The sequence below is a fragment of the Canis aureus genome, chromosome 26 (genome assembly GCF_053574225.1).
Source record: "Canis aureus isolate CA01 chromosome 26, VMU_Caureus_v.1.0, whole genome shotgun sequence".
Taxonomy (NCBI): Eukaryota; Metazoa; Chordata; class Mammalia; order Carnivora; family Canidae; genus Canis; species Canis aureus.
In genome coordinates, this window is record NC_135636.1 from 11091472 (window position 1) to 11103774 (window position 12303).

General features: G+C 41.5%; 1 protein-coding gene and 1 long non-coding RNA gene across 4 annotated transcripts in view; one reads left to right on the plus strand and one right to left on the minus strand.

Moving 5' to 3' along the window:
- Positions 1-12303, minus strand: part of PCSK2 (proprotein convertase subtilisin/kexin type 2) — a 249000-nt gene that overhangs the window by 130336 nt on the left and 106361 nt on the right. The window lies entirely within an intron of this gene.
- Positions 9123-12303, plus strand: part of LOC144298786 (uncharacterized) — a 31302-nt gene continuing 28121 nt past the window's right edge. For 2 of the 3 annotated variants that reach the window (XR_013365668.1, XR_013365670.1), the window contains exons 1-2: positions 9123-9352; positions 11122-11269. This is a non-coding gene — a long non-coding RNA (uncharacterized LOC144298786). Of the gene's footprint in view, positions 9353-11121; positions 11270-11764; positions 11913-12303 lie in introns of those variants that run through there. The other variant, XR_013365669.1, reaches the window with a different exon arrangement.

Sequence of the window (12303 nt, forward strand, 5' to 3'; positions counted from 1 at the left end):
GTGATACTTGGTTATGGCATCCCTCAGAAACTTGTAGGAGACCTTAGCTATCTTGTACCATCTACATGCTTCCCTATGATGCCATGTTGCTTCTCTGCTCCCACTTCATAATTTGGATTATGGAAAGAATCAAATGAGATTATGCATGTAGACCCTTGGCCCATAGTATATACTCAATAAATGCATTTGCTGCTATAATTATCAGGTCCCATTGAAAGGTAGTGGGATGGTGCATTCCAAAGCAACCTAGGCCCCTTTGATTCATTCTTACTGCTCTTAGCTAGTTAAAGACAGATTAAAACTTTTAAGAGAAACCAGCTAGAGTCCATTTGCATGTGTTTCTTGAATGCAGAGGACCCACCTGCAAGAAGAGCACAGCTCCACTCCTTTTTGACTTTACCTTTCCTAGGCACTATGTTATCTCAGTGTTTGACTGACCGGCTGAACACAGCTCATCATACAAGAGACCAGATAAGCTATTGCTGGGGGTGATGTGGAGATTACAGAAGAAAGAGGCCAATCTTTTTTTTTTCTTTTCTTAAGATTGTATTTATTTATTCATGAGGGACACAGAGAGAGAGAGAGAGAGGCAGAGACACAGGCAGAGAGAGAAGCAGGCTCCATGCAGGGAGCCTGATGTGGACTGGATCTTGGGACTCCAGGATCACGCCCCGAAGGCAGACGCTTAACCACTGAGCCCCCCAGGCAAAAGAGGCCAATCTTAAACTCAGATACTAGCTCCTCTGCTTTGCCACTCACTGCTGGTCTTGATTGTCAAGACCCAAACAGTGATCTAGAGATGAGAGGGGTCTGGGGAGGGAGGACGTGATGCTATAAGGTCTGTTACTGGAGCGGTGGAGCAGGCAAGATTCTGGCTGCTTAATTTCCTTCCAGAGTATGCAGAGATGCCTTTTCAGAAAGCCTGGTAACATGCAAATCACAGGGCTTAACTTTGCAAAGAACAGAGTTAAGCCACAATTATGGCTCAATGCACAGTATTGATTGCCCTCATTTAGAGAGATTTGCCTATCTTGCAAGAATGAAGACCATCAATTGAGGAAAGAGGATATGGCTGCATACCACTGGTCACAGTTCCTGTCACTTTATCTCAGTGACAAGATATCAACAAATTGGTTTCTATCATCTAAAGCACTATATACAAGATATACCATGAGATGTCAGTGTAATTAAAGAGGGATCAGAAGATGTTTCTAGCTGAGCAAAGTGCAGAGACAGCCTATAGGAATGCCTTTAGAAGATAAAATTCCAGCTCCCATGGTTGTTGGAATGTGTGTATCTGGTTTGGGGTTGTGCTTTAACAGATGTACTTCATGTTCCTATTTCCAGGATGGTGGAAGAATGTCACGGGCTGGATTTAGGGGACTATATTAAGGAAAAGGATATTAAAAGATGGTTTGTATTACAACCAGATGTTGAAGGGATGTTTAGACTGGGGTTTACTTGAGAGGACAATTTTCTAGGGATGCCAATGGTGCCAAGGACCCATAAACTCTGTCTTTGGCCAAAATGACATGGTCCTCTCAATGAGGTTCTTTTGAGAGGAAAGCATGGAAAAAAAGCAAAACAAGGCTTTTGCTTTAATATATTCACTACACAGTGTAGTTGAAGAGAGCCTGCCTTGGCCATGTGGATGGTTGTTTCCTATCATGAGTGGACAGAAGGACCTCAGTGTAGCTGAGAAGGTTTCTGGGAGGACAAATGAGACGAGAGGAGTGAGATGAAGACTTTGCCCCTGTCCACTCCAGCTGTGGCCCACCAGTGTCCTTACACTTGACTTAATCCACACAGTGTTCCATCTTCCTGGGGAGGCACCTGGAGGTGAAGTGAAGAGAAGCCATCAGGACCCACAGAAAAAGGGCTCCCAGTGCCTCACTGGAAGTGAATGGCTCCAGCAAACACACAAACATAGCTTCCTAAAGTTTTGTTCCCAACAAAACCTCCACCATGCCGCTGGTGCCTGGTCTGCTTCTACTGGTGAACCAGAGGGAGGATGCTGAGTGAGAATGTGTCTGGAATGACTAGACCGCTCACTCAATAATGGGCTTCTGGAAAGAATGGATGAATCCAACTGAATATACAATGAAGATTCACAAATTATCCTGTCTATGGCCTGGTTTGGTCCTGTGGATTAGTTACCTTCATTATGTTTCCATGACTGCATGGTAATGATGGGACCCCAGTCCCAGCTGCTGCTTCACAAATGTCATGGGGGAAAGGGGATGGGTGGAAATTATGAGTGACTTGATCCAAAGTCACGACTCTATCAAATGCTAAAGACCATGCCCCAAATGCAATGCGGTGCAGTGACTAAGCACTAGATTTGAGTCAGAAAGCATGGGATTCGGTCCTGGATTGATTTGCTCCTTATTTGTGTGTGTTCTGAGGTGGGTCCCTCAGATTCTCTGGATCATGTTTTCTTCCTCTAGAGCAGGGATTGGCAAATCCTGCTGCCTGTTTTTGTAAATACAGTTCGGTGAACACAGCTGTGCTCATCCATTCCCGTGCTGCCTCGGGCTGCTTTCACACTCCGAGGGCTGACTTAAGTCGTTGCAACAGAGACCATATGGCTCACAACACATTAGCTCTCTGGCCCTTTACAGAAAAAGTTTGTTGACCTCTGATGTATAGCATGGAGATGATGGAATTCTTGATTATATAAGGCTTTATGGTGAGGATCACATGAAATAATCTTCCTTTGTTGGGAACTATGAAACATACTATAAGTATTATTATCCTTAATTATGATGAATAATATGGCTATAGAATCCATCTGCTCTTTTAGAATCATCTTGCTTTTCCAAGCAAGGGCAGATTTCTGAGTCGTGGTACAAATGGTGTGAATTGAGGGGCCCAGAGAAAGCTTCCAGTGACCCAGATTACCTCCCCTGAGCACCTGCACACTGACCAAATTCCAGCAATGAAGAGTTAAGCTTGAATTCTAAGCCTTCATTACCCATGTTGATTATGTGTCTATTTGAAAAGATTTGGAAAATGAGTCCTCTGGGACAGGCAACACATCCAGGTGTTACCATTTACCAACACTTGTGCATTAACTCCTTCATTAGATGGTTTTTCTCCATGAAGCTGGTTGAAATTGGTGCAATCAAGGAACAGGAATTTATGGAAAAGGTAATTTTGAAATTCTTGGGCAGTTTCCAGGGCTCAGAATTGGATGCCACTGGAAGGGGTAGAATTAAGACAAAGGAGGTGAGAGTGCATGGTGAAAAACCCTCCTGAAGTGGTTTGCTTCTAGACATTCTTTATGCCTGACATGTCTGCCGTGTGGAGGGGCACACTCACCATTTATTTGCTATGACAAAGGTTGCAGTACTGTTTCATTGTTTCTAGCAGTGGGGGAGAAAACCAACAAGCTGCCTGCTACATGGAGCCCTGACAATTTGTAGTCTCCTTTTCTTTAACGAGCTTTGAAGAAGGTTTGATTTTTGGATCCAGACAATAGACTAAAGAATTAAAAAAGAGCGAAGATTCACTTCCTCTGCTCTTTCTTCCTAAAGGGCATCTATTTTTCATCTTCCTCAAAGGTTAGCCCCTTTGTCAACAGTGATGCTTTGCCAATTCCTTCCTCCTCTTGGTATTTCATTAGTTGCCAATGGTACAATCCCAGGTTGACAGGGTGGCAAAGAAAATGTGTGTTGAAATTGCAATTGGCATATGTCTGAAATATTCAGGGGCTGGTAACTGCATTTCCTGCACTAGGCAGTTGGAGTGTAATTCATATGTCAAGCCAAGCCGCTCACAAATGACAAAACACCAACAAGAAATAAAGGTCAGAGAGATTGATTCCTAATACACTTTGGTGTATGCACAGAGCACCCAGCGATGGGGTGTTAATGAGCCTCAGCACAGTGATGCAGAACCAAGGAAGAAAATAATACATCAACTTTGCCATAGTGCTCCTGAAAGGTACAGGACCACTGTGTGCTTAGATCTGCCCTCTGACAAATGCAAGTAGAAAACAGCTTTCATTCTGCAGTATCTTAGTTTTCCATGGCTGCTGTAACAAATTACCAAAAGTTAGTGGCTTACAACAACACAAATTCTCTTGCAGAGCTGGAGGTCAGAGTCTAAAAGCAAGGTGTCAGCAAGGTTGCTTGCTTATAGGGGCTCCAGGAGAGGATCCATTTCCTTGCCTTTTCTGCATTCCATGGGCTACCTGCATTTCGTGGCTCATGGCCTTCTTCCATCAACTTCAAAGGCAGCAACAGCAGGTCAGACTCTTCATCTGCCTTGTCACTCTGACCTCCTCTTCTGCTGCCCTCCTAAGAGACCTTTTTGATGACACTGGGCCCACCCTGATAATCCAGGATCTCCCTACCTTAAAGTCAGCTGTTTGCCACTTTACACCATGCCATGTGCCATGACATATTCATAGTTTCTAGGGATTAGGACATGGATGTCTTTGGGGGCCATTATTCTCCCTACCATAAGCAGCAAAGGAGCTAAGAATATGAGGCTGATGATTGATTACTTGCCCAAATGAAGATATCTCTGTAGGGATGAAGGAATTTGATGGAGACACAGCACACCCAGAGAACTCCCACCACCAGTCCAACCAGTGTTAGAATTAGAAGGACCTGTTACCAAGCACTAGGTCAGTGAAGCTGTAGCGATAATATGTTCAATGGCCTATCTATGTAATGTCCTGAAGACAAGATAACCTTTCAGCGAAAAATCTGATATAATCATCTTCAGACTGCCCCACTGTGTACATTTTAGCTCAGAAAAAAAGAACTCTATTAACCACTGAGAAAGCTATTATGGATCCTCTTCCATGCTCCACCTCAGCAGTTTCCAGCCAATACTTCTGTTCCACTTTTCCTGAGAAACTTCCATTCCCAAAGTGAACAACTGGTAGAAGGGAGATAGAGACTGGTGGTGGCTTTCTTCATTTTGGGAGCCATAAATCACAAAGGCTGAGTGTCATTTGTGTGAGTAGAAGCAGGAAGAACCCTAGTGGCAGTATATACAGCAGACTGCAATTGTCAACCACTTCATTTGTTCAGAGTGTCAGAGAAATATGCAGCAGGGGTGGGAAGAGATTCCATCTTGATGCTGCAAGTCCTCGTCACATTGGGAACTTGGTAAAGAGCTGTGCACTTCCAGCACTGTATCTGAGAAGGCGATTAAACTAGTGGGCAGAACCAAGGACAACCCAACAGTGAGTCAAGAGGTCAATGTTTGTGTTCTAGTTCTTGTTGCTGCAATCACAAATTATCCCAAGACATGGTAGCTTGAAGCTATTACTTCATGATGCTTACAGATTCTGGGGGTCAGGAATTCAAAGATGGCACAAAGGAATGGCTTATCTTTGCAACATTATTTCTGGGGTCTCAAAGGGAAAGACTCAATAGGTGGGTGTGACTCACAAACTGGAGGCTAGATAAAACGAAAAATTATCATTACAAAGTTAGGAGCTTGGGATAGATCAGGCCAGAAGAACAATGCTGTTTCCTCGGACCTATACATGACTGCCTTGCCTATTTCCTCTCCTCAATCAGAGATTGGTAGGCAAGACAGAGGGTTAACTAGAGAAATGGCTTTCACTCTCCCAAAGGGTTAAGTTCCAGTCTTCTCTGTAATTACAAGCACCATTTCTTTCTGTAAAATGCAACAGTGCTTTAGCCTGGACTTCAAGGCACCAGATTATCCTCAGCCCATCTGTCCATTCTACATCTGCATACCACAATCCTTCCACCATGATCTGGCCAGGCTAGTCTCTTTACAAACCCTCACATGTGCCTATGTGCCTCCTGCCCAGGGCACTTTCACTCATATCTCAATGTTTTTGTGTCAAAATATTGATGCACAACTGTTGATGGGAATGTAAGCCAGTGCAGCTGCTCTGCAAAACAGTAGTGTGTGTGGGGGGATGGGGGGGTGGGGGGCCGGGGGGCGGTCCTCAAGAAATTAAACATAGAACTAACATACGATCCAGCAATTCTACTTCTAGCAATATATTCAGAGGAAATGATGATATTAACTTGAAAAGATATCTGCACACCCATGTCCATAGCAACATTATTCACAATAGCCAAGACATGGAAACAACCTATGTGTCTATCAACAGATGAATGGATAAAGAAGTTGTGGCATTTATACATATAATCATACCTTATTCAGTCATTAAAAATACAAAGAAATCCTGCATTTTGTGGCAACGTGGATGGACCTCAAGGGCATCATGCTAAGTGAAATAAATCAGATAGAGAAAGGGAAATACTGTATGATCTCACTTATATGTGGAATCTTGAAAAAAGAAAAAGACTCAGAAAGAGAGATAAAATTTGTAGTTTCCAGAAGTAGAGGTGGGTGGGGAGAGGGAGAATTGGAGGAAGGTACAAACTTTCAGTTATAAGATAAAGAAGTACTGGGGATGTAACATACAGCTTGAAGATGACATTTAACACTATTGTAGGTATAAAGGAAAGTTCTTAAAAGAGTAAATCTAAGAGTTCTCATCACAAGGGAAAATTTTTTTCTCCTATTTTTCCTGAAATTTATTTTGTCTTTTTCTTTTTATTGTATCTGTATGAGATGATGGATGTTAACTAACTTATTGTGGTCATCATTTTACAATGTATGAAAGTCAAACAAACCATCATGCTATATACCTTAAACTTACACAGTGCTGTATGTCTGCTATATCTCAATAAAACTGGGAAAAATATTAAAGCACAAATCACTGCCCACATCCTCCCCATTCTTGAATATCTGCTACATCTTCTGAGAACAGCCAACATTATTTTTGGTAACTCCTTTGCAAAAGGGTTATTTAAACACACAGTTGAGACTTGAATAGTCATTTAAAGCATTGGACATTTCCCATGTTTTGGTGTATCCACCATTAAACTGTAATTTTCTTGGGGAAAACAAAACCGAACGTAAAAAAATATTTTTGTCCCAGTTTCAGAGAAAACCCTGCCATTTCCCTATTACAGTTTTGTGTTCATAGAATGGTGGTACCTGAGGGTAGTATTACCATTTCTACCCCCACCTCTCCTACATGTGGACAGCATACCATTACTCCCTGACAGGGTCTGATTTCTACTCACGTTTTTTTCCCACTTTCAAACACGAATAGGACCACTCCATAGTTACACAAGCAAGGGAAAGTCACTAGGTTGTTTATGCAGAGTCAGCATTTTAAAAAGCTACATCATGCTTTATTTCATGCTGTGTAATTTGTGGTCACTTTTACACAGCTAATTTTTGAAATCTGGAAAGTGCTCCATAGCTCCAAGGAGCCTTCTAGACAAGGAGAGTCTTATTTTTTTTTTTTACTTGTTGAATAGATCTCCCTATATATGTTATATTCGTGACAAAAAATTCAGGGCATGTCTTAATGCATCCAGCAAAATCATTTCAAAAGCAAAATACTTTGTGAACATCCTTACAGCCTTTCTGGGAGTGCTGTCTTGAATTTTAAGGAGGGGCAATTGGCTAGAAATTGTTGTCAATTTGGACTAACCTGGACCCACCAGAGTTCGAGAATTTTACTTTGAATCGAAACACCATCTCTTAATCTTCTGTGAGTGAAGTGATTTGTTTGCCTTCCCGACAGCACACAAAGCTGCTTGAAAGTAGCTTTGTATGACGAAATAGGACAAAATCCTGTCCCATTTTGTTTCTTGGTTCCCAGAACTCAATAGGTATTTATTTGATTTTAAAAAAGAAAAAAATGCATCAAAGAGAATGGGAATCTTCTTCAGGATTGTTCCTTTCCTAAACAGATCCTGACTGAATAGGCAAAATGGTCACTTTAAAATAAAAACAGCAGCAACAGAATCAATTTTTTTTTGGCTGTATTTTTTATTTTATTTTTTTAATAATAAATTTATTTGTTATTGGTGTTCAATTTACCAACATACAGAATAACACCCAGTGCTCATCCCATCAAGTGCCCCCCTCAGTGCCCGTCACCCATTCACCGCCCCCCTTCCACCACCCCTAGTTCGTTTCCCAGAGTTAGGAGTCTTTATGTTCTGTCTCCCTTTCTGATATTTCCTACCCATTTCTTCTCCCTTCCCTTATATTCCCTTTCACTATTATTTATATTCCCCAAATGAATGAGAACATATAATGTTTGTCCTTCTCCGATTGACTTACTTCACTCAGCATAATACCCTCTAGTTCCATCCACGTCGAAGCAAATGGTTGGTATTTGTCGTTTCTAATGGCTGAGGAATATTCTATTGTATACATAAACCACATCTTTATCCTAGAATCAAATTTCTTCTCTGAAGAAAGAACCTGAGTCTAGAGAGACCTCAGGTGTAGAAGTGCCTCCATTCAGGGACAGGTAGAAATGACTGCCTACCCCACCTGAAGTTTTCTGTTCTTGAACCCAGGGTCCTATACGCAGAATGGAGACATTTAGACCTAATTTTCCTTTCTCCTCCATCAACGCTTTAAGACAACTTTACTTTTCATTTCAGGGAAAACAAAGGAATACCATTGTTATAAAGAAAGATGAGGTGGCTTCCTCTTTTTGCTCCCTCTAGAAACTGGATAGAAAAGCAAATCTGTTTCCTGGTTTGAAATGAAATCACAGCATCCCGTTCTCATCTGCAGTTGAGATAAACTGGATGCTCTTCAAACTAAGTGCTGTGAATGTGCTCCGAAGACAGAGTTTAGCAAACCTTCCCTATTATGGTCTTTTCCTTAAGAATACCACAAAAACCTAAAACCAAGCCCAAGAATGCCCATGGTTTTCATCTTCTTCTGCCAAAAACAATAATCCACTTAAATTTAGAAAATCTGGCAAGGTCATTAGAAAGTATCATTCTTGGGAGATTTTCCTTTGTTGTTTTTGAAGCAAATTCTCTGGGAATGCATATTGGGAATGGAACCAATCCAAATCCCCAAGCCCCTTTCTACCCCCTTGTCATTGGTTTTCTTCCAATGGTGTGAGTTTGCAGGTGATTTCCAATCTGCCCCCATCTGATTGCCTGAGGGAACCCCCCCACATTTTTTTTTTTTTGAGTGGAGGTAAACAGACTTCAGTTTCCATGGTTGTCAATAGCAATATAGTGTTGATGAGTGGATTCTAGAATGTCTTTTATGGTAAAGAAATTCTGGTTTGTCACTGCTGAGATAGATTAAGATGGATTAAGATACTCTTTCCAAGAGTATAAGCAATTTTGCACTTGGACATTTGGGATGAACACCCCTTCCTCTGACACGCACAGTCTCATCTGTTACTAGCAATGACCACCTGAATCTTCAGTTGGTTCTCCTCAAGCAGGGCTAGAGCCTAATCTCCATGGATTGGTTGGAAGTATTTTCCACGATGCTACTTCATACCATCTGGGTGAGCTGTATTATGAATTGGTAAATAATAAAGTATGAACAGTAGTGTGTACTTTCCAATGTAAAACCAGAGGTGGGGGATGTGTGCACACCTGAAGCTTAACCAGCTTCATGTTCAGGAAACCATAACTGCCTTTGTTGCTCCTCACTTGATCTATTTCTGTGTGGTCTGCCATTTGCCTGATGTTTGCTCAGCACCTGGTAAGCAAAGAGCTTTCAAAAGTGGTAGAAAAGAAAATCAATATCCCTGCCCATTTAGTCTGCCTCTCATCATTCAGGGACATTCACACAGCACTGGGGAGGGAAGCAGGAGATCAATACATCTTAGGGACCTGCAGAAGGTATTCACTCAATTCATCAGAGCAATCGATGGCATTCAACTAGTTGCTAGCCTGGATTCAAGGGACTAGGTTTTTATAAACCTGTGGCTTGAAGAAATGACACCATCTAACTGTGTTTCTCTCTTATAACATGTAATATCTCTGAATGATGAGAGAAGCAGCATACAATTATTTTGTGATAAGCCAATGATTACAAAAATTTCAACAATAGTACTATATGCAAAATGCAATTTTTGTATATTTAATACTCTTAATACAATCTTATAATATGGTATTCCTATTGTGGCCGTTTTAAGACATGTCTATAAATCTATGATGGTCCTTTCATCAAGAGGTAGGACCTATGTCCTTTCCCCTGCTCTGATTGGGTTTGTGACCAACTCAACTAGAACGGCATCATAGAATGATGCCATCTGACTTCCAATAGTAGGTCAGAAAAGGCCACCTGGTTCTTTTGATTAAGGGTAGCCAATCATCATGTACAGAAGTTCAACTACACCGAGGCCATTATGCTGGAGAGGCCATGTGAGAGTGCTCTGGTCAACATTCTCTGCTGGACTCCCAGCTGTAGCCATGTGAGTGGCCCATCTGACAGCAACCATGTGAGACCCTGATTGGGAATTGCTGAACCCTTTTATAAGTGAAAAAACTGAGCCTCACAGCATGTCCAGAGTTGCACAATTTCAAAGTTTCTGGTTTTATGCCAGATTTGTCCCAGTCCGAAACCAATGCCCTTGACTCATTACTAGCATGCCTTTCCAATTAAGCTGGTCAGTTGCAGGGGAAACCCAACACAACTAAAAATGTGTGAATAAAGAAAGAAATCTCGCTATTTTGGATGCTTCCTTGAAGACCCAATAGGTGGTGAATATCTCCATCCAGGCTCATGAACGTGTGAAGGAAAAGGTCATGTGACTGTAGATTCTTTGGACTTCTCACAGGACAACACCCTTGTGAGCTTTTCTTCCAGGCATTGCCTAACTGAAACTAAGTGATGCTCTACCAGGCCCTTCCTGTTGGTCTGCACTAGCTCAGTCTTTAACATCAGCTCCTCTGTCAAAAAGTCCACCAACCACTTGTGTTTGGAGCAAAGAACCAACAGTCATTGACTGTCGACCCATGGCCCCTGATGCATTCCCCCCCTCCCCCAATCCACCCTGGGCATCTCATTTGATCTTGGTTCACTACACTGAGAGAGCATGCTGCTATTCCCATCTTGTGGATGCAGAAGTCAGGGCTTAGAAAAGTTAAGTAACTTGCCCAAGTAAATGGGTAAACTTGAACCCACAGTTTTCTGACTCTCATTATACTGCGCTCTTTCCCATTGTTCACAAAATATCAAACAGGTAAAAAAAATGTTTAGAGCTCCTGTGGTACCTGGTACTTTCTCACTCTGATGACTCTGGAAAGAATATTATTTCCACTTCAGGAGGTGCCTGGTACCCAAAGGTGAAGCTGTTTCCCACTTGGAAACCTCTGGAAAGCCAAAGAGTGCCCATCTGACTGCTCTTGCAAACTGCTAACCTTGACAGTGTGCTAGCAGAGATGATTCCAGGCACAAGTGACGACTTGAATTGGTAAGTAATTCTGACAAGCTGGGTTATGTCTGGCAAGTTATTTAACCTCTTGGGGTTTCTGTTTCATCAGGTTTAAAATGGGAGAGAACCAGATGAATTTGAACACACTGTGAGCTTACCATAAACACATAACTATCTGCTCCTGCTGCCATAAACATGAAGTGACTTTAATGAAGATGGGCATGGATATACCAACAGCAAACATTCACCAAACAACTAATTTTGTGCTCTGCATAGTTCTTAGCATGCTACACTTATTTTATCCCCATTGCTATTATTGGTCCCATCTTATAGATGAAGTGGGGGCTTGTCTGAAAATAGATGAGGCAGGATTTGTGAGCCCCAGAGGCTCACTTCTTAAACCACACCTAAATATTGTCAAATAAGCCTTATAGACAGTAAATGCCCTAGTAATTCAGAGGGGACAGGAACATTTCCAGCTGTGACCATCACTGGACTCACTTCTCATACCTGCTGTTCACCCTTTCTCCATAGGCATCTCTACATCCAGACACCCTGGAAGGACAAAAGTGATGCTCCAAAGCACGACAAAATATGAAGACATGAGATTGTGTGAAATCACTTGTATACACATGGAGCATATGTTATGGTGGCTCTATGTCCCTTTCTCAACTTTTTGTTTTGAAATAATACCAAAAAGTTGGAAAAATAGTGCATAGAATTCCTAATATTCTTCATTCATACTTTTCAAATGCTAAGATTTTACCCCATTTGCTTTATAATTCTTTCTTTACATACACATGCACTTTCTTCTAAACTGCATGAGAATAAGGTTCAAATAGTATGTTTCCTTAAGTTTAAATATGACAATATGGGTTTCATAAAAACAATCACATTTTCTTACATAATCACATTTCAATAGTGAAAATCACGAAATTAACACTGATAAAATACTATTATCCAATCTCCATGCCTTTGTCAAATTTCATCACTTATCCCACTGATGTTCTTTATGCAAAAGGAAAAAAAAAAGATTCAAGATCTGATCCAGGGTGATTTACATACTTTTCAAA